The 23,308-nt window shown below is 45.3% G+C and overlaps 1 long non-coding RNA gene across 1 annotated transcript; it reads right to left on the bottom strand.

Moving 5' to 3' along the window:
* Positions 1-1,335: 1,335 nt before the first annotated feature.
* Positions 1,336-8,414, bottom strand: LOC142567896 (uncharacterized). Its single transcript, XR_012825290.1, has 3 exons — positions 8,164-8,414; positions 4,216-4,360; positions 1,336-1,423 (listed from the first exon to the last, which is right to left on the bottom strand). It is a non-coding gene; the product is annotated as an uncharacterized LOC142567896 (long non-coding RNA).
* Between the last annotated feature and the right edge of the window lie 14,894 nt (positions 8,415-23,308).

Below are 23,308 nucleotides of genomic sequence, written 5' to 3' on the forward strand. Positions count from 1 at the left end.
CAGCATCGGCATGCTTTTCACGTCGTTTGGTAGAAATCCACGTGCGCGTTCTGCCAAAAGCACCATTTGCTGCATATCGTGTGGTTTTGCAGAAAACTGCGTCCGCGTCTACCAAATGATGCATGTGCATGCTTAAAACGCGTTTTGGCACAAATCCATGTGCGGGTGCTAAAAAGAGCAGCATCGGCATGCTTTTCACGTCGTTTGGTAGAAATCCACGTGCGCGTTCTGCCAAAAGCACCATTTGCATGCATATCCTGCGGTTTTGCAGAAAACTGCGTCCGCGTCTACCAAAAGATGCGTGTGCATGCTTAAAACGCGTTTTGGCACAAATCCATGTGCGGGTGCTAAAAAGAGCAGCATCGGCATGCTTTTCACGTCGTTTGGTAGAAATCCACGCGCGCGTTCTGCCAAAAGCACCATTTGCATGCATATCGTGTGGTTTTGCAGAAAACTGCGTCCGCGTCTACCAAAAGATGCATCCCTACTAGAAAATCCTATTTGTTTTCAAACGGGTTTCATCAAATAGGGTTATGGAACGGGACCCCGTTTGATCCTGTTCAATCCTGACCTGTTTACATCCTGTTTATTCCTGTTTAAACCTGACCCGTTTAAATCCTATTTAATCCTGACCCGTTTAAATCCTGTTTAATCCTGACCCGTTTAATTCCGTCCTATCTAACCCAGACCTGTTTGCCCCTGTTCAGACCTATATTTTGCTACTTTCATACCAGGTCCTTTCAGAATGGATTGATGGTGCTTAATATAATTTACTCTTTAAACCTATTATGTACACTTGTGTATTTGCGATCAGCATTGAAGAGAAGTAGATCTGCATTATGTTTGCAACAAGAATGCCACTTTGACATGTAGGTTTGCCTGGTAGATTGCTTGACACGAAGATGAACACAATTTTCGGCATAGATTGATTAGCACTACCAACACTGATGTGATACATCATGAACAAGTTTTGTATGACCCACGAGTACGTTCTCTATGTATGACCTACAAGAAAATGCAACCTGAAGAAGACTGTACCTCATTTTCATATTTACTACAAGTATGCAAATGTAATTCTTGCAAGTTTAATATATGTTCGATTACTTGTACTCGTCTTAATGCAGTGCTTTTTGCTGTAATGGTTTGTTCACAAATCCACAGTAAAGCGTGATTTTGGGGTGAAAAATGTCAGGCAAAGTATTGGCATGTACTTGTAAGTGAAAAAGACAAGTATACTTTATGTAGGTATTTCTGTACACCCACTTGAGCTTTGATTAAGCCTGAAGTCCTCCGGCTTAAGTAAAAGCATGTCATAAATGTCCCAAGCACTGTTTATTGGACCTTCTAACGGTAGTTCGATGCATCCAGTCTGCCGAGAGAAGACCGCTGGAGTGGGTTGCTTGGGTGAGAGCGAGCAGGGCACCTGAAAAAGTAAAGCCAATAATTTATCTTGACTCATGCAACAGGTTGGCACATAGGCAAATTTGCCTATGTTCCCACAGATAAGAAAGGTTCAGCATTCCGGTCATAGGAGATAATGAATAAATCTTATTGAAAAAATATGTGGTTTCATGCACTGCCTATGTTTCAAGGGAACATGGATTACTGTGGGAGAATAAGCTGTCATAATTAGCAGGCGATTGAAGCAAGTGTTATAGGAAAAAGATGGACACATCGTTTGATTTACAATAATTACTAGTATTGAAGCAACAGAATACAAACACGAAATACCTTTAAAAACAACACCGACACGTTGAGATAATAAATTATTCAGAAACTAAACCCTTCTGCCAGCAAAATACCGTAGTGTACTGGCTTTGACATTGCGCTGCTCAAGCAGAGGGCATGAGATTGAATCCCAGCCACAATGGCTGCATTTAGATGGCAGGGAAATGCCAAAACCCCTATGTAAGGTCTATTGGGCACACGTTAAAGGAGACTAGGGATCCCGCCAACTTGAAGTTATAAAAACCGCGGTAAATTTCGAGATAAGCAAACTCACAAAAGTAGAAGGCCCTGGCCATGGGAAGACCATATAAAGCCTTTTAAGCTAGGTGCCAGCAGCCGCAAAATTTCTTGCAAAAGCGAAATATAGCAGAAGCGGTATTTTTCTGTAGATCACTTTTGCAAGGTATTTTACAATTTGACACCCGACATGTTGGGCATCTACGGGCAACAGCAATTCTTGCACAGATCATAGCAAATACTGTTGCACCTAGGTATAAATAGACACATAGGTATAGGTACAGTCACCGACTGACTTTCCGGACTCCGAAAATTCGGACATGATTACTCGGTCTGCTTCACGGCACCGCCATTCTCCCCATGGACCATAATGTATAACAACTTCCGAAAGTTCGGACGCCTTGCAACCTCTCTGATTTTTCGGACACTCCTTGAGCCAACTTGATCGAGAGCACCATGCACCGACTCGGATTGTTGCATGGTTCTACTTGCTGAACGCCATTTTTGTTTTGAACGGAGCCTCCTTGCTGCCCCACGAAGTGGCGCTACTGCAAATCCCTGCTCATCATCCATCGTTTCTGCCTGGTTTATAGCTACAGCAGTTCCGGTCTCAGCTTAGTATGCCATGTCAAGACAATCCAGCAGCTGATTTGTTTGTTTCTTCGTGCATGACGCTGCGAGTCGGCCAGGTTTTTGTTTGTGCAACTTATGTCGGCGTGACGATGTTTGACGAAGCAAGATGGGCCAATTCATTTCACTAATATCTAGAATAGCTACCTGTAAGCACCATCTACCTTTCAACAACATTTGCAAAGCAAAAAACCTCATCCTGAAAAGTCTGCACATGAAGACATCAGTAGCATCATCAGCGTGGGGCCTCAAGATAATTCGGCAAGCCAAGAAATTGCTGACAGCACGAGTGCAAGCATGCCAACAGGAAATCAGTGGCTGAATAATGCACCTTCTACCAATTGGTAGACAGTGCATTTTCGCAAAGCCCTAACTACAGCAGATCATTGTTCAGGAGTTCCCGAATGCACAACTCTATGCCATTATCACGCCGACTCTAGGGAAGCACCTCTGCACAGTTGCAAGGAAAAAAGCTAGATGCCCCAAGAGAAATGAGCCCACTCAAGCCATGGAAGTTATGTTTACCTTGTCTTCCTACAACTACTCAAAACCTAGGACTGCTGTTTTGCACAAGGGAACAAAAGTCAACATTGGTGCCTCGCCCAACACAAGTGGTCTGCGCCGTAGAAGGTGCCATCAGTCAGCCCACAGATGAGGCCCACATCAGTGCTGTCAGTGTGCTGTACAAATTGCAGAAGCACAGCCTACAAGCTTGTCTGCCTTAGTGTGATCGCACCAATGAACGAAAACCAACGAATCAAGTTTGTTTCGTGCCGAGAACAGTTGCCTCATGCTGGATTTTCCTACAATTCTTTCTAAGCACAGATAATGCTTGGTTTGTTGTGTAGGCATGTAAATAATGAAAAGGCCTGCATCACTATCTCTGAAAAAAATCATGTAACAAAGCACGTACAGTACACAGGTGCAGTGTCTATGACATACGATTTCGTGCAGTAGAGGCTACATCGGATAAACCGGCCAATGTATAAATGACTGGCAGCGTGACCAAGCAAACTTGATGCGTGGGTCAGTTAGCAGTGGTAGTGCACTCCTCTCGGCGCACATGCACCTATGTTTGAAAGCTGCTTGATCGTGACAAAATATAAAGACAAAAGCGCTGGAGAGATATCTGAGGCTTTTCTTATATGTATGACGAGGAACCTAGCACTAGCTCCCCAAGCAGAGAATTACTAGACAGTGAAACTGCTTCTTATCATTGTAAAACAAGTGTCACGCTCACCATGTGATGCATCCTTTTCGTTTCTGTGCGAACAGCATGTATTCAGATCTATTCTCCCCCTTTCACCTTTTGCACAATATCACTGTGCGAGCAATAATACTGAACTGTTAGTAGCAGTCTGTCATGTTGCCTCCTTTCTTTCCTTGTGAATTGTGTGCTAAATAAGGCTTTTTTTGGTGAAAGAGTGTTAGTTTAACACATGAACTAGCGCCATGGCACTTTGCAATAAAGGAGTTATAATTATCTAAAAATATGTCCATGCAGAACAGTGTCAAAAGAACACCTTAAAGAAAGAACATGAGCGTATCTATCATAAAGACCAATCCTTGTCTTTTTTCCTTAACATAATTTTCAATACCGATATTGAAGTACAAGCTCACCATATTATATCACCTTGTCAATGAAGCAAGGCACAATTGTGCCCAACTGTCGCGGGACCAACTTGGATGTGGAGATCAGCGCAGATCAGCAACATAGCATGGTCTGTTTACACTTCTTCTCCAGGTCCAGCAATACCTATAGCAGCTATAAAACAAGTGAGCTTAGAATCAGAAGCGAAACAATATAAAAAGTGACACTGAACAACGCAACTGTCGTTGAGCATAAATAGGATCGAAATGCTGACATTATGCCCATAAATAACTTCACTTTGAGCAACAAAGCATCCAATTTAAGAAAGATTATATGTATGAGCTATCTATGTGAGAAAGATTAATCGAACGCCCTCTATTTGCCATACCCCTCCCTTTATGCATGGATGTCTTCCTGACTGAGTGAGCTGGGCTGATCCCAAGTATAGTGTAATTAAAGGTTGTCACTTGGTGGGCTAATCCCGATACCATTGCATGACTTGTACAATAATTTTAATGTGAAGCATAACTGCGAGTCGGCCTAGTTGGAACATATTCATATTTATACTTTTTGTGCGCAAACAAACAGGGACGAAGAATAGGGGCAACACAAGGACGAGCGCTTTCTAACAACTGGTTTCATTTTTGAAGAACTACTTACTTAAATACCCACAGAACTGCGCGATCTAGAGAAACAGAGCACGCCTACAGCGCATATGATACCCGCTGATCTGCGCGATCAAGTCAAAAGAGCAACGTCAATATTACATATAACACTTGTGATAAAAAAGAAGGCGTGGACAAAAGCCATAACTACCATAACTTCATAACTACCAGCCACCAAAAGGTGGCTGGTAGTTATGAAGTAAAAGTGGTATTTTCGGCAAAAAACAAAATAGGCAGTGTGTGTTCCAAGGTTAAAAAGAAGTTCGAAAGTAAGGATGATGTACAGAAAGAATGCACTGTTAAACATCCGCGCAAGAACCAATTTGTTGCTTGCGCGAAGAACGTTGTTTACCAGATTCCTATGACGTGTGGTCATGTGTACGTAGGGCAGACTGGGAGATGCATTAACACTAGGTTAAGGGAGCACTTGTCTAGCCTGAAAGGTCGCCCTAGTACGCATTTGGCAATGCATTGCCAAGAACATGGTTGCTCCCCTTGTGTTACTAGCACAGACATTTTGTACAGGCATAGGAATCAAACCGCTAGGGAAATCGTGGAAGCATACTGGATTGAAAAACAAAAAGAAAAATGCATCAGCCATCCTTCTCTTTCATTGTTAGATAAAGAAAATTCGCTTCTATCATCACATCTTTAACGCATGTTATTGTAAGTGGTTGTTTTTATGCACTTTGCTTTTTTTAGTATGACTGGGGGGCTTTTGTCCACGCCTTCTTTTTTATCACAAGTGTTATATGTAATATTGACGTTGCTCTTTTGACTTGATCGCGCAGATCAGCGGGTATCATATGCGCTGTAGGCGTGCTCTGTTTCTCTAGATCGCGCAGTTCTGTGGGTATTTAAGTAAGTAGTTCTTCAAAAATGAAACCAGTTGTTAGAAAGCGCTCGTCCTTGTGTTGCCCCTATTCTTCGTCCCTGTTTGTTTGCGCACAAAAAGTATAAATATGAATTTTAATGTGTAGTGTAATGCTGGCCATCCTGCAGGCACTGCAACATTATAGCACCCATAAGGCTAATGGTATTACCTGATAAGGTTAACTAGTAAGTGTCCCCAGAAGCATAACTCGGCATGTATACTCGAAGGCCATTATTATAAGAGAAGCAATACCAGAGGTGAAGCTTTATCCTGTGCCATATGCAAAATGGCTGAGCACACCCAGCTTTTTGGTTACATTCTCACTTGTGACCACTGCAACAGGCTGACTGACATGCGTAACCAGCAGTTTGTAGGACCACATTTTCATAACCTGCAATTTTTTTTACATCTGAAGAGATCAGCCTCAAGCTCCATGATGCGCTGCACTCGAGAAGCATTATAAACTGGCAACATTTAAATGCTATGCTGCATGGTTTGTTGCATGCTTTAGGAATTTACTTATTTATTATACACATAGCTCATAGGCTCCAGTTCGAGTATTGCATGAGGTGGCAAGAAAACAAATTCTGAACAAACAAGGAGAACATTCAACAAAACAAGTCAGACCAAAGAAGAAAAAATAACATACTCTCATAATAGGACTATGTATCTGGCAGCTAGCTTATAAAAAAGACAATTAGGAATGTTTTACTACTGGTAGCGCTTTAGGGGATGGAATGTAGAATTCCAAGCTTCGTACACTTTTAAGCCACCTTTCGTGGCTTTTTGTTTTGAAGTCCTATTCTCTGTACTATTATAGAAATGAATACCCCCCTCCAAAATTAAACGAAGAAAAACATGTAATGCACAGTAATGTAACACAATAATGTAATGCACAACAGTGAATACTTGGAAAAATGTAATTAAGAACATGGAGTCTATGTGGGCACAGATGTTAGAAGTCTACATGAAAGCATAATAATAAAGGTGGGCAAAGCATTTATGCTTTTGTCGGGCAACCTGCAGCAAGACATACAGTTAAAAGGATATGCATGCCTCACAACACAGTCCCTAAAAATATCTGTCACAATACAGTGAGTAGGTATATCATGCATATCTACAATAGCCCCTAATTATATTTAACTCAGAGGGGGCTACCTATGTAACTTGATCAAACTGAAGGTGGGCCAAATTCTAAATATACGATTCAAGTAGACAGAAAATGGACATATGAAAATGCATCTACAGCAAAAGTGTTGTAGATTATGTCATACCTGCCAACCTGTGAACGTAATATTTTGTAAAAATGCTGCAGACACTAAATTCTTTGTTGGGGACATAGCACACATTATTTTAAAGCTTGCTCTCAGCACCCCCATTGTTGCATACACACACACATTATTAATAAAGGGAAAATCGCACATCTACCCACTCGTAGCAATTGCTACAAAAGAAACCCGTACGGATTCCTCGAAAGGAAAGCCTCACATTTGAAAAAAAGAAACCGTCAAGGTCTGGGACTCAAACCCGGGACCACCGCCTTTCCGGGACAGCCGCTTTACCATCTAAGATAACCAGGCGGCTAGCAGATGGCCCGGCGAAGTCGAATTTGTCGACAACATGAAGCAAAGGCAAGGGTCTGACGTAATAGTTCTGCGGAAACGCGCAAGGTGTAGAGAAGTAATGAATAAAGGCGAAAAAAATATTACGTCAAACCCTTGCCTTTGCTTCGTGTTGTCAACTAATTCGACTTCGCCCTGCCATGTGCTAGCCACCTGGTTATCTCAGATGGTAGAGTGGCTGCCTCGGAAAGGCGGTAGTCCCGGGTTCGAGTCCCGGACCAGGACGAATTTTTCTTCAACCTGTGCGGCTTTCCTTTTGAGGAACACATACCGGTTTCCTTTGTAGCAAATGGTACGAGCGGGTGGCTGTCTGATTTTCCCTTTATTAATTACTTCTCTCCACCTCGTGTGTTTGCGCAGAACTATTATGTCACACACACATTATCAACCATTATTTAACTTGTCGTGCAGCACAAAAAGCAGCAGCGAACTTGAAACCAGTAACTGACAACATTGTTTTTTTTAGACTACAGAGCTTTACGCTGCTTCAGGAATTTATCTGACAAAACTTCCCAAAAGCAAGTGCCCCTCTGATGTACTCGTTAGAGATATTGCATCGTTAATAATAAAGCAGTACAAGTACCATTACAATTACTTTTTTACATGCATTTTAACAATGTCATGCCATCAATCTCTCAACAGCTTCAAAACATCTTAACCAACACAACTTCATTGTCTTTCTAAAGTGACATTCATAAAATTGTAAAATGAGCCCACATTTGTAAACCCACGCAAAATTCAGGAGAGTTTCCAAACATGGATGATACCAACAAAATCTGCAGCTCGTGTAAGTGGCAGCAACTGCTTTGCACACACCTTGTCACAGCATGCACATCAGGTACTTTTCCGTGCTGTTGAGGCTGCAGAAGTGCCGCAGGTGCATATGTGGAGGTGCCTCTGGTTCACAAAATCTTGCCATCCCTAAAAAATAATAAATGCTTAATTTATTGTAATCCCTGCTGAAACTGCAAACTTGTGATATAAAAAGATCACGTCACATTTTGAAAAAAGTCTCATACAACCAGTTACATGAAGCTGCAACTGGTTGTGCAAATATCTGATTGTAACATCACAGGCGGTTAAATAACGCGTAAATCGAACTGTAGCAAACATGAATCTACTATGAAAAGATTTACACAAACGTACAGCTGTATAACGTGAAATGTGAATTGTACTATCAAAAAATTCCGTAGGATATGAAAAGCGTTCCAAAACCTAATTTGTTTATGCGGCGCAACAAAGCACTGCTCCCAAAGGACGACGCGCTCAAAATTACAACAGACCACCTCTTTTTCTGGAGAGACAATCCAGAAAAGAGAAAGATTTTTCGATCAAAAAGAAACATTGCTTATGTAATTTCGGCTTCTCTGCAAGATCGGAACCCTTTACAAGTACACGAAAACACACAGGACATAAATACACGTCATCTGACGACACTCTATAAACAGAAGAATTTCCATACAAGCTAAAAATCTGGCCATGCGTCGACGAAGGAATCGGGTGCTATCTCGCGCAGCTGTTAGCTGTGAAGACGACACATCGACGTACTACTTCTAGAAATGCTTATACCATTTCTCAATGAAAAATTATGTACACAAACAATAACTTTCTTTGCTTGAATTTTTGTGCCCATTTATATCAAAGAACCACGCGCGCTAGCGTGCTTCATAGGTGAAAGTAAATAAACCACAGATAGAGCTGTTGGTAATATGAATACGTTTTAGGGCAATTTCCATGGAACTTTTTGCTAAATGTGCACTGCGGCATGAAGAACAACCATTTGAAAAGCACATTTATAATTCTTACTGCTTTACGAATCCGGATTCGGTTGTTGTACGGATCTTGCGATACGTACAACAGCGCACACTTCACGAACCATAGACAGGAAGAATGCGCGCAAGCGCCGGACTAACCTTTCTCGGCGAACTCGGAAAACGCTCCCTCTAGTGTCACAGGTGCCGCGGCATCGACTGCACCAACGGTTCTTCCGGCGCACGCAGTTGAATTGCGGATCAACTACAGGACGTAAGAGCACAACTTTCACCAAATTCTTCCGTACAGTGCGATACGATGCGACAGTGCCAGAGGAGGAGATCCTTTTCATGAGCCCGGAACAAAGGAAGCGCGAAGGGTCATATCTTCGACATCGGCGCACCACACGAAGAATACTGCGGGCTACATTACGCGGTCCCAGGGGTTTTGTGATTCTCAATGCATACAAAATGCACCACAATTTCTCTCGGCACAGCGTACACACGAATAAACAACTACATCTGACGGCGTCAATACACAGCAAGCACTCACATGTAGCGACAACTGCAGACGGCAAAATAATATCACCTGTAACTATACCGGCGCTACCTGTGGTGTCATCTGTAGGCCGCCACCGAAAGCGACCGTGCTTTCGGTGATCTCATGGATGGTGACGGCGTTGTATTTCGATGTTATGCGAGTCGTACAGCGTCTTGTACGACGTGTTTCAGCAACGTTGCTTTTAATAGAGAGGACAGCAATCTGCGTATACGCGGTATAAACGTCTTACCCACTTGAAAAACACAACAGGAAATTTTCAGTCTGTCGTATTTTGGGACGTTGTGACTGTCGTTCTGTTCTCTGTAGTGTGACGTCCTGTAGTCGAAAATTCTGTAGTTCCTGATCAATATTTGATGAAAAATTGACAGAGACCACTTTAAGGATATGTAAAATTATTAATACGAAAAAAAAATTAAAAAAAAAGAAGTAGAGAAAAAAATGCTTTCGCCTACGATTCGAACTTCGGATCTACCGGTCCCGAGACAAGCATCTTACCACTGCACCAAGCCGAGCATAACTGCTATTAAATTGTTTAAGCTATGCCAACAGTGTAAATCGCTGTCTGGGTTGCAGTTTACATTTATATTTTAAAAGCCAAGATGCGCTTTCACTTCACCGCGTCAACTGCCGCATCTCTAGATGAGCAACAGTGTTGTTACCATCGACAGGTACATCGTGGAGTGCTAGACCATCGATTTTGCTGTAACGATATCCATATTTGATAAGAAATTCAGAAGTAGACAACGGTGACCGGAGACACTGAGGGTTGTTACTGCTAATTTCGACAGTTGTCTCTTGCTCTTTACACTTTTGAGCTCGCATATAATTCGTGTTCAATGCTATATAGCTACATAAACACTCGTGGTTGAGTCTTCATCCCGACAGAATACTGGCTTCTCACGGCAGCGCTGTACCAGATTAATGAGACCCGAGCGAGACAGCTTTTCACGCAACTTTGTGGAACAATCCGAAACTTCCTTTCCGCTTCGCATAGGCTTGTGCAATATTTCTGGGAAATTAACTAATGTGTCAGTGTAACCGCACATGTAAGTCCACAGGCCTGTGTGCCCCATCTTACCAAATAAAACAAAGCGGATACGCAGCCATTCCCGCAGATGGTATGATTTTGATCAGCGGCCGATTTTGAGGAGGCCGGTAGGGCGTTGCTGGTGCCGCGTCGTCACGGCACAATTATAACAATTGGCCACGTCGACTTTAATACCAGTGTCGGTGCTATCAATATTGCCGCCTTCAGAGAAGCACGATTGAATACCGCGCAAGAGAAAAGTACAGTGCACACCACCGATGCGAAGCTGACATTTTAAAGGGCCGCGACGGAAAGTGCTTCTGTTGCGACTTCAGAACTCTTGGCCGTCGCGACCGAATGTTTCTGTTGCGACGTCAGCATTGCTGTCGTAACGCCAGAAATGTCTGTCGCAACTACAAAAACGTTAGGAACTTCTGTCGTACAACAGAAATTTCTGTAGTTGCAGCAGGAATTCCTGTTGTCTTTTTCAACTGGGCACGACCGGGAATCGGTGTGAAATTCGCAGCTAGCATATCGCAGTTTGGTCTGTGAATGTTCCGAGGTTGTCACGCAATTTCGGTAGAGCTTGATAATGGCCCCAATTTAGCACAAGGGGCTAAATTGTCAGGATGTAGAACAATAAAAAAGTTCCTCCCCAGTTCTATTCAAGCATTAAACTGGTATGCATGATACCATCCAGTGTGGTTGCCACAAAGCTCCAGATTAAACCAGCTTTTGTGCCAAACAGGCGACCCTATATGGTGCCACTGCGTCCAGTATAAGCCAGTTTAGTTGCGAACAGGGCCCCTGTTAAGACCCATTTCTGCGTGAACTGGTCGTGCCTATACCTGCTTGCATGCCAAACGGGACCCCGCTCAGACGTGTTCGTGTGTGAACTGGTCCTGTTTATACCTCTTTGCATGCCAAACGGGACCCCGTTCAGACCTGTTCGTGTGTAAACTGGTCCAGTTTACCCCTGTTTGCATGCCAAACGGGACCCCGTTCAGACCTGTTCGTGTGTAAACTTGTCCTGTTTATACCTGTTTGTTGCTAAACAGGTCCCTGTTAAAACCAGTTTAAACCTGTATAACCCAGTTTGAATTTAAATAGGATTTTCTAATAGGGATGTGCATGCTTAAAACGCGTTTTGGCACAAATCCATGTGCGGGTGCTAAAAAGAGCAGCATCGGCATGCTTTTCACGTCGTTTGGTAGAAATCCACGTACGCGTTCTGCCAAAAGCACCATTTGCATGCATATCGTGTGGTTTTGCAGAAAACTGCGTCCGCGTCTACCAAAAGATGCATGTGCATGCTTAAAACGCGTTTTGGCACAAATCCATGTGCGGGTGCTAAAAAGAGCAGCATCGGCATGCTTTTCACGTCGTTTGGAACAAATACACGTGCGTGTTCTGCCAAAAGCACCATTTGCATGCATATCGTGTGGTTTTGTAGAAAACTGCGTCCGCGTCTACCAAAAGGTGCATGTGCATGCTTAAAACGCGTTTTGGCACAAATCCATGTGCGGGTGCTAAAAAGAGCAGCATCGGCATGCTTTTCACGACGTTTGGTAGAAATCCACGTTTCGCGTTCTGCCAAAAGCACCATTTGCATGCATATCGTGTGGTTTTGCAGAAAACTGCGTCCGCGTCTACCAAAAGATGCATGTGCATGCTTAAAACGCGTTTTGGCACAAATCCATGTGCGGGTGCTAAAAAGAGCAGCATCGGCATGCTTTTCACGTCGTTTGGTAGAAATCCACGTGCGCGTTCTGCCAAAAGCACCATTTGCATGCATATCGTGTGGTTTTGCAGAAAACTGCGTCCGCGTCTACCAAAAGATGCATGTGCATGCTTAAAACGCGTTTTGCACCAATCCATGTGCGGGTGCTAAAAAGAGCAGCATCGGCATGCTTTTCACGTCGTTTGGTAGAAATCCACGTGCGCGTTCTGCCAAAAGCACCATTTGCATGCATATCGTGTGGTTTTACAGAAAACTGCGTCCGCGTCTACCAAAAGATGCATGTGCATGCTTAAAACGCGTTTTGGCACAAATCCATGTGCGGGTGCTAAAAAGAGCAGCATCGGCATGCTTTTCACGTCGTTTGGTAGAAATCCACGTGCGCGTTCTGCCAAAAGCACCATTTGCATGCATATCGTGTGGTTTTGCAGAAAACTGCGTCCGCGTCTATCAAAAGATGCATGTGCATGCTTAAAACGCGTTTTGGCACAAATCCATGTGCGGGTGCTAAAAAGAGCAGCATCGGCATGCTTTTCAAGTCGTTTGGTAGAAATCCACGTGCGCGTTCTGCCAAAAGCACCATTTGCATGCATATCGTGTGGTTTTGCAGAAAACTGCATCCGCGTCTACCAAATGATGCATGTGCATGCTTAAAACGCGTTTTGGCACAAATCCATGTGCGGGTGCTAAAAAGAGCAGCATCGGCATGCTTTTCACGTCGTTTGGTAGAAATCCACGTGCGCGTTCTGCCAAAAGCACCATTTGCATGCATATCGTGTGGTTTGGAGAAAACTGCGTCCGCGTCTACCAAAAGATGCATGTGCATGCTTAAAACGCGTTTTGGCACAAATCCATGTGCGGGTGCTAAAAAGAGCAGCATCGGCATGCTTTTCACGTCGTTTGGTAGAAATCCACGTGCGCGTTCTGCCAAAAGCACCATTTGCATGCATATCGTTTGGTTTTGCAGAAAACTGCGTCCGCGTCTAGCAAAAGATGCATGTGCATGCTTAAAACGCGTTTTGGCACAAATCGATGGGCGGGTGCTAAAAAGAGCAGCATCGGCATGCTTTTCACGTCGTTTGGTAGAAATCCACGTGCGCGTTCTGCCAAAAGCACCATTTGCATGCATATCGTGTGGTTTTGCAGAAAACTGCGTCCGCGTCTACCAAATGATGCATGTGCATGCTTAAAACGCGTTTTGGCACAAATCCATGTGCGGGTGCTAAAAAGAGCAGCATCGGCATGCTTTTCACTTCGTTTGGTAGAAATCCACGTGCGCGTTCTGCCAAAAGCACCATTTGCATGCATATCCTGCGGTTTTGCAGAAAACTGCGTCCGCGTCTACCAAAAGATGCATGTGCATGCTTAAAACGCGTTTTGGCACAAATCCATGTGCGGGTGCTAAAAAGAGCAGCATCGGCATGCTTTTCACGTCGTTTGGTAGAAATCCACGTGCGCGTTCTGCCAAAAGCACCATTTGCATGCATATCGTGTGGTTTTGCAGAAAACTGCGTCCGCGTCTAGCAAAAGATGCATGTGCATGCTTAAAACGCGTTTTGGCACAAATCGATGGGCGGGTGCTAAAAAGAGCAGCATCGGCATGCTTTTCACGTCGTTTGGTAGAAATCCACGTGCGCGTTTTGCCAAAAGCACCATTTGCATGCATATCGTGTGGTTTTGCAGAAAACTGCGTCCGCGTCTACCAAAAGATGCATGTGCATGCTTAAAACGCGTTTTGGCACAAATCCATGTGCGGGTGCTAAAAAGAGCAGCATCAGCATGCTTTTCACGTCGTTTGGTAGAAATCCACGTGCGCGTTCTGCCAAAAGCACCATTTGCATGCATATCGTGCGGTTTTGCAGAAAACTGCGTCCGCGTCTACCAAAAGATGCATGTGCATGCTTAAAACGCGTTTTGGCACAAATCCATGTGCGGGTGCTAAAAAGAGCAGCATCGGCATGCTTTTCACGTCGTTTGGTGGAAATCCACGTGCGCGTTCTGCCAAAAGCACCATTTGCATGCATATCGTGTGGTTTTGCAGAAAACTGCATCCGCGTCTACCAAATGATGCATGTGCATGCTTAAAACGCGTTTTGGCACAAATCCATGTGCGGGTGCTAAAAAGAGCAGCATCGGCATGCTTTTCACGTCGTTTGGTAGAAATCCACGTGCGCGTTCTGCCAAAAGCACCATTTGCATGCATATCGTGTGGTTTTGCAGAAAACTGCGTCCGCGTCTACCAAAAGATGCATGTCCATGCTTAAAACGCGTTTTGGCACAAATCCATGTGCGGGTGCTAAAAAGAGCAGCATCGGCATGCTTTTCACGTCATTTGGTAGAAATCCACGTGCGCGTTCTGCCAAAAGCACCATTTGCATGCATATCGTGTGGTTTTGCAGAAAACTGCGTCCGCGTCTATCAAAAGATGCATGTGCATGCTTAAAACGCGTTTTGGCACAAATCCATGTGCGGGTGCTAAAAAGAGCAGCATCGGCATGCTTTTCACGTCGTTTGGTAGAAATCCACGTGCGCGTTCTGCCAAAAGCACCGTTTGCATGCATATCGTGTGGTTTTGCAGAAAACTGCGTCCGCGTCTACCAAAAGATGCATGTGCATGCTTAAAACGCGTTTTGGCGCAAATCCATGTGCGGGTGCTAAAAAGAGAAGCATCGGCATGCTTTTCACGTCGTTTGGTAGAAATCCACGTGCGCGTTCTGCCAAAAGCACCATTTGCATGCATATCGTGTGGTTTTCCAGAAAACTGCGTCCGCGTCTACCAAAAGATGCATGTGCATGCTTAAAATGCGTTTTGGCACAACTCCATGTGCGGGTGCTAAAAAGAGCAGCATCGGCATGCTTTTCACGTCGTTTGGTAGAAATCCACGTGCGCGTTCTGCCAAAAGCACCATTTGCATGCATATCGTGTGGTTTTGCAGAAAACTGCGTCCGCGTCTACCAAAAGATGCATGTGCATGCTTAAAACGCGTTTTGGCACAAATCCATGTGCGGGTGCTAAAAAGAGCAGCATCGGCATGCTTTTCACGTCGTTTGGTAGAAATCCACGAGCGCGTTATGCCAAAAGTACCATTTGCATGCATATCGTGTGGTTTTGCAGAAAACTGCGTCCGCGTCTACCAAAAGATGCATGTGCATGCTTAAAACGCGTTTTGGCACAAATCCATGTGCGGGTGCTAAAAAGAGCAACATCGGCATGCTTTTCACGTCGTTTGGTAGAAATCCACGTGCGCGTTCTCCCAAAAGCACCATTTGCATGCATATCGTGTGGTTTTGCAGAAAACTGCGTCCGCGTCTACCAAAAGATGCATGTGCATGCTTAACACGCATTTTGGCACAAATCCATGTGCGGGTGCTAAAAAGAGCAGCATCGGCATGCTTTTCACGTCGTTTGGTAGAAATCCACGTGCGCGTTCTGCCAAAAGCACCATTTGCATGCATATCGTGTGGTTTTGCAGAAAACTGCGTCCGCGTCTACCAAAAGATGCATGTGCATGCTTAAAACGCGTTTTGGCACAAATCCATGTGCGGGTGCTAAAAAGAGCAGCATCGGCATGCTTTTCACGTCGTTTGGTAGAAATCCACGTGCGCGTTCTGCCAAAAGCACCATTTGCATGCATATCGTGTGGTTTTGCAGAAAACTGCGTCCGCGTCTATCAAAAGATGCATGTGCATGCTTAAAACGCGTTTTGGCACAAATCCATGTGCGGGTGCTAAAAAGAGCAGCATCGGCATGCTTTTCAAGTCGTTTGGTAGAAATCCACGTGCGCGTTCTGCCAAAAGCACCATTTGCATACATATCGTGTGGTTTTGCAGAAAACTGCATCCGCGTCTACCAAATGATGCATGTGCATGCTTAAAACGCGTTTTGGCACAAATCCATGTGCGGGTGCTAAAAAGAGCAGCATCGGCATGCTTTTCACGTCGTTTGGTAGAAATCCACGTGCGCGTTCTGCCAAAAGCACCATTTGCATGCATATCGTGTGGTTTTGCAGAAAACTGCGTCCGCGTCTACCAAAAGATGCATGTGCATGCTTAAAACGCGTTTTGGCACAAATCCATGTGCGGGTGCTAAAAAGAGCAGCATCGGCATGCTTTTCACGTCGTTTGGTAGAAATCCACGTGCGAGTTCTGCCAAAAGCACCATTTGCATGCATATCGTGTGGTTTTGCAGAAAACTGCGTCCGCGTCTAGCAAAAGATGCATGTGCATGCTTAAAACGCGTTTTGGCACAAATCGATGGGCGGGTGCTAAAAAGAGCAGCATCGGCATGCTTTTCACGTCGTTTGGTAGAAATCCACGTGCGCGTTCTGCCAAAAGCACCATTTGCATGCATATCGTGTGGTTTTGCAGAAAACTGCGTCCGCGTCTACCAAATGATGCATGTGCATGCTTAAAACGCGTTTTGGCACAAATCCATGTGCGGGTGCTAAAAAGAGCAGCATCGGCATGCTTTTCACGTCGTTTGGTAGAAATCCACGTGCGCGTTCTGCCAAAAGCACCATTTGCATGCATGTCGTGCGGTTTTGCTGAAAACTGCGTCCGCGTCTACCAAAAGATGCATGTGCATGCTTAAAACGCGTTTTGGCACAAATCCATGTGCGGGTGCTAAAAAGAGCAGCATCGGCATGCTTTTCACGTCGTTTGGTAGAAATCCACGTGCGCGTTCTGCCAAAAGCACCATTTGCATGCATATCGTGTGGTTTTGCAGAAAACTGCGTCCGCGTCTACCAAAAGATGCATGTGCATGCTTAAAACGCGTTTTGGCACAAATCCATGTGCGGGTGCTAAAAAGAGCAGCATCAGCATGCTTTTCACGTCGTTTGGTAGAAATCCACGTGCGCGTTCTGCCAAAAGCACCATTTGCATGCATATCGTGTGGTTTTGCAGAAAACTGCGTCCGCGTCTACCAAAAGATGCATGTGCATGCTTAAAACGCGTTTTGGCGCAAATCCATGTGCGGGTGCTAAAAAGAGAAGCATCGGCATGCTTTTCACGTCGTTTGGTAGAAATCCACGTGCGCGTTCTGCCAAAAGCACCATTTGCATGCATATCGTGTGGTTTTCCAGAAAACTGCGTCCGCGTCTACCAAAAGATGCATGTGCATGCTTAAAACGCGTTTTGGCACAACTCCATGTGCGGGTGCTAAAAAGAGCAGCATCGGCATGCTTTTCACGTCGTTTGGTAGTAATCCACGTGCGCGTTCTGCCAAAAGCACCATTTGCATGCATATCGTGCGGTTTTGCAGAAAACTGCGTCCGCGTCTACCAAAAGATGCATGTGCATGCTTAAAACGCGTTTTGGCACAAATCCATGTGCGGGTGCTAAAAAGAGCAGCATCGGCATGCTTTTCACGTCGTTTGGTGGAAATCCACGTGCGCGTTCTGCCAAAAGCACCATTTGCATGCATATCGTGTGGTTTTGCAGAAAACTGCATCCGCGTCTACCAAATGATGCATGTGCATGCTTAAAACGCGTTTTGGCACAAATCCATGTGCGGGTGCTAAAAAGAGCAGCATCGGCATGCTTTTCACGTCGTTTGGTAGAAATCCACGTGCGCGTTCTGCCAAAAGCACCATTTGCATGCATATCGTGTGGTTTTGCAGAAAACTGCGTCCGCGTCTACCAAAAGATGCATGTCCATGCTTAAAACGCGTTTTGGCACAAATCCATGTGCGGGTGCTAAAAAGAGCAGCATCGGCATGCTTTTCACGTCATTTGGTAGAAATCCACGTGCGCGTTCTGCCAAAAGCACCATTTGCATGCATATCGTGTGGTTTTGCAGAAAACTGCGTCCGCGTCTATCAAAAGATGCATGTGCATGCTTAAAACGCGTTTTGGCACAAATCCATGTGCGGGTGCTAAAAAGAGCAGCATCGGCATGCTTTTCACGTCGTTTGGTAGAAATCCACGTGCGCGTTCTGCCAAAAGCACCGTTTGCATGCATATCGTGTGGTTTTCCAGAAAACTGCGTCCGCGTCTACCAAAAGATGCATGTGCATGCTTAAAACGCGTTTTGGCACAACTCCATGTGCGGGTGCTAAAAAGAGCAGCATCGGCATGCTTTTCACGTCGTTTGGTAGAAATCCACGTGCGCGTTCTGCCAAAAGCACCATTTGCATGCATATCGTGTGGTTTTGCAGAAAACTGCGTCCGCGTCTACCAAAAGATGCATGTGCATGCTTAAAACGCGTTTTGGCACAAATCCATGTGCGGGTGCTAAAAAGAGCAGCATCGGCATGCTTTTCACGTCGTTTGGTAGAAATCCACGAGCGCGTTATGCCAAAAGTACCATTTGCATGCATATCGTGTGGTTTTGCAGAAAACTGCGTCCGCGTCTACCAAAAGATGCATGTGCATGCTTAAAACGCGTTTTGGCACAAATCCATGTGCGGGTGCTAAAAAGAGCAACATCGGCATGCTTTTCACGTCGTTTGGTAGAAATCCACGTGCGCGTTCTCCCAAAAGCACCATTTGCATGCATATCGTGTGGTTTTGCAGAAAACTGCGTCCGCGTCTACCAAAAGATGCATGTGCATGCTTAAAACGCGTTTTGGCACAAATCCATGTGCGGGTGCTAAAAAGAGCAGCATCGGCATGCTTTTCACGTCGTTTGGTAGAAATCCACGTGCGAGTTCTGCCAAAAGCACCATTTGCATGCATATCGTGTGGTTTTGCAGAAAACTGCGTCCGCGTCTAGCAAAAGATGCATGTGCATGCTTAAAACGCGTTTTGGCACAAATCGATGGGCGGGTGCTAAAAAGAGCAGCATCGGCATGCTTTTCACGTCGTTTGGTAGAAATCCACGTGCGCGTTCTGCCAAAAGCACCATTTGCATGCATATCGTGTGGTTTTGCAGAAAACTGCGTCCGCGTCTACCAAATGATGCATGTGCATGCTTAAAACGCGTTTTGGCACAAATCCATGTGCGGGTGCTAAAAAGAGCAGCATCGGCATGCTTTTCACGTCGTTTGGTAGAAATCCACGTGCGCGTTCTGCCAAAAGCACCATTTGCATGCATATCGTGCGGTTTTGCAGAAAACTGCGTCCGCGTCTACCAAAAGATGCATGTGCATGCTTAAAACGCGTTTTGGCACAAATCCATGTGCGGGTGCTAAAAAGAGCAGCATCGGCATGCTTTTCACGTCGTTTGGTAGAAATCCACGTGCGCGTTCTGCCAAAAGCACCATTTGCATGCATATCGTGTGGTTTTGCAGAAAACTGCGTCCGCGTCTACCAAAAGATGCATGTGCATGCTTAAAACGCGTTTTGGCACAAATCCATGTGCGGGTGCTAAAAAGAGCAGCATCAGCATGCTTTTCACGTCGTTTGGTAGAAATCCACGTGCGCGTTCTGCCAAAAGCACCATTTGCATGCATATCGTGTGGTTTTGCAGAAAACTGCGTCCGCGTCTACCAAAAGATGCATGTGCATGCTTAAAACGCGTTTTGGCGCAAATCCATGTGCGGGTGCTAAAAAGAGAAGCATCGGCATGCTTTTCACGTCGTTTGGTAGAAATCCACGTGCGCGTTCTGCCAAAAGCACCATTTGCATGCATATCGTGTGGTTTTCCAGAAAACTGCGTCCGCGTCTACCAAAAGATGCATGTGCATGCTTAAAACGCGTTTTGGCACAACTCCATGTGCGGGTGCTAAAAAGAGCAGCATCGGCATGCTTTTCACGTCGTTTGGTAGTAATCCACGTGCGCGTTCTGCCAAAAGCACCATTTGCATGCATATCGTGCGGTTTTGCAGAAAACTGCGTCCGCGTCTACCAAAAGATGCATGTGCATGCTTAAAACGCGTTTTGGCACAAATCCATGTGCGGGTGCTAAAAAGAGCAGCATCGGCATGCTTTTCACGTCGTTTGGTGGAAATCCACGTGCGCGTTCTGCCAAAAGCACCATTTGCATGCATATCGTGTGGTTTTGCAGAAAACTGCATCCGCGTCTACCAAATGATGCATGTGCATGCTTAAAACGCGTTTTGGCACAAATCCATGTGCGGGTGCTAAAAAGAGCAGCATCGGCATGCTTTTCACGTCGTTTGGTAGAAATCCACGTGCGCGTTCTGCCAAAAGCACCATTTGCATGCATATCGTGTGGTTTTGCAGAAAACTGCGTCCGCGTCTACCAAAAGATGCATGTCCATGCTTAAAACGCGTTTTGGCACAAATCCATGTGCGGGTGCTAAAAAGAGCAGCATCGGCATGCTTTTCACGTCATTTGGTAGAAATCCACGTGCGCGTTCTGCCAAAAGCACCATTTGCATGCATATCGTGTGGTTTTGCAGAAAACTGCGTCCGCATCTATCAAAAGATGCATGTGCATGCTTAAAACGCGTTTTGGCACAAATCCATGTGCGGGTGCTAAAAAGAGCAGCATCGGCATGCTTTTCACGTCGTTTGGTAGAAATCCACGTGCGCGTTCTGCCAAAAGCACCGTTTGCATGCATATCGTGTGGTTTTCCAGAAAACTGCGTCCGCGTCTACCAAAAGATGCATGTGCATGCTTAAAACGCGTTTTGGCACAACTCCATGTGCGGGTGCTAAAAAGAGCAGCATCGGCATGCTTTTCACGTCGTTTGGTAGAAATCCACGTGCGCGTTCTGCCAAAAGCACCATTTGCATGCATATCGTGTGGTTTTGCAGAAAACTGCGTCCGCGTCTACCAAAAGATGCATGTGCATGCTTAAAACGCGTTTTGGCACAAATCCATGTGCGGGTGCTAAAAAGAGCAGCATCGGCATGCTTTTCACGTCGTTTGGTAGAAATCCACGAGCGCGTTATGCCAAAAGTACCATTTGCATGCATATCGTGTGGTTTTGCAGAAAACTGCGTCCGCGTCTACCAAAAGATGCATGTGCATGCTTAAAACGCGTTTTGGCACAAATCCATGTGCGGGTGCTAAAAAGAGCAACATCGGCATGCTTTTCACGTCGTTTGGTAGAAATCCACGTGCGCGTTCTCCCAAAAGCACCATTTGCATGCATATCGTGTGGTTTTGCAGAAAACTGCGTCCGCGTCTACCAAAAGATGCATGTGCATGCTTAACACGCGTTTTGGCACAAATCCATGTGCGGGTGCTAAAAAGAGCAGCATCGGCATGCTTTTCACGTCGTTTGGTAGAAATCCACGTGCGCGTTCTGCCAAAAGCACCATTTGCATGCATATCGTGTGGTTTTGCAGAAAACTGCGTCCGCGTCTACCAAAAGATGCATGTGCATGCTTAAAACGCGTTTTGGCACAAATCCATGTGCGGGTGCTAAAAAGAGCAGCATCGGCATGCTTTTCACGTCGTTTGGTAGAAATCCACGTGCGCGTTCTGCCAAAAGCACCATTTGCATGCATATCGTGTGCTTTTGCAGAAAACTGCGTCCGCGTCTATCAAAAGATGCATGTGCATGCTTAAAACGCGTTTTGGCACAAATCCATGTGCGGGTGCTAAAAAGAGCAGCATCGGCATGCTTTTCAAGTCGTTTGGTAGAAATCCACGTGCGCGTTCTGCCAAAAGCACCATTTGCATGCATATCGTGTGGTTTTGCAGAAAACTGCATCCGCGTCTACCAAATGATGCATGTGCATGCTTAAAACGCGTTTTGGCACAAATCCATGTGCGGGTGCTAAAAAGAGCAGCATCGGCATGCTTTTCACGTCGTTTGGTAGAAATCCACGTGCGCGTTCTGCCAAAAGCACCATTTGCATGCATATCGTGTGGTTTTGCAGAAAACTGCGTCCGCGTCTACCAAAAGATGCATGTGCATGCTTAAAACGCGTTTTGGCACAAATCCATGTGCGGGTGCTAAAAAGAGCAGCATCGGCATGCTTTTCACGTCGTTTGGTAGAAATCCACGTGCGAGTTCTGCCAAAAGCACCATTTGCATGCATATCGTGTGGTTTTGCAGAAAACTGCGTCCGCGTCTAGCAAAAGATGCATGTGCATGCTTAAAACGCGTTTTGGCACAAATCGATGGGCGGGTGCTAAAAAGAGCAGCATCGGCATGCTTTTCACGTCGTTTGGTAGAAATCCACGTGCGCGTTCTGCCAAAAGCACCATTTGCATGCATATCGTGTGGTTTTGCAGAAAACTGCGTCCGCGTCTACCAAATGATGCATGTGCATGCTTAAAACGCGTTTTGGCACAAATACATGTGCGGGTGCTAAAAAGAGCAGCATCGGCATGCTTTTCACGTCGTTTGGTAGAAATCCACGTGCGCGTTCTGCCAAAAGCACCATTTGCATGCATATCGTGCGGTTTTGCAGAAAACTGCGTCCGCGTCTACCAAAAGATGCATGTGCATGCTTAAAACGCGTTTTGGCACAAATCCATGTGCGGGTGCTAAAAAGAGCAGCATCGGCATGCTTTTCACGTCGTTTGGTAGAAATCCACGTGCGCGTTCTGCCAAAAGCACCATTTGCATGCATATCGTGTGGTTTTGCAGAAAACTGCGTCCGCGTCTACCAAAAGATGCATGTGCATGCTTAAAACGCGTTTTGGCACAAATCCATGTGCGGGTGCTAAAAAGAGCAGCATCAGCATGCTTTTCACGTCGTTTGGTAGAAATCCACGTGCGCGTTCTGCCAAAAGCACCATTTGCATGCATATCGTGTGGTTTTGCAGAAAACTGCGTCCGCGTCTACCAAAAGATGCATGTGCATGCTTAAAACGCGTTTTGGCGCAAATCCATGTGCGGGTGCTAAAAAGAGAAGCATCGGCATGCTTTTCACGTCGTTTGGTAGAAATCCACGTGCGCGTTCTGCCAAAAGCACCATTTGCATGCCTATCGTGTGGTTTTCCAGAAAACTGCGTCCGCGTCTACCAAAAGATGCATGTGCATGCTTAAAACGCGTTTTGGCACAACTCCATGTGC

Source organism: Dermacentor variabilis, unplaced genomic scaffold (genome assembly GCF_050947875.1).
Source record: "Dermacentor variabilis isolate Ectoservices unplaced genomic scaffold, ASM5094787v1 scaffold_142, whole genome shotgun sequence".
Lineage (NCBI taxonomy): Eukaryota > Metazoa > Arthropoda > Arachnida > Ixodida > Ixodidae > Dermacentor > Dermacentor variabilis.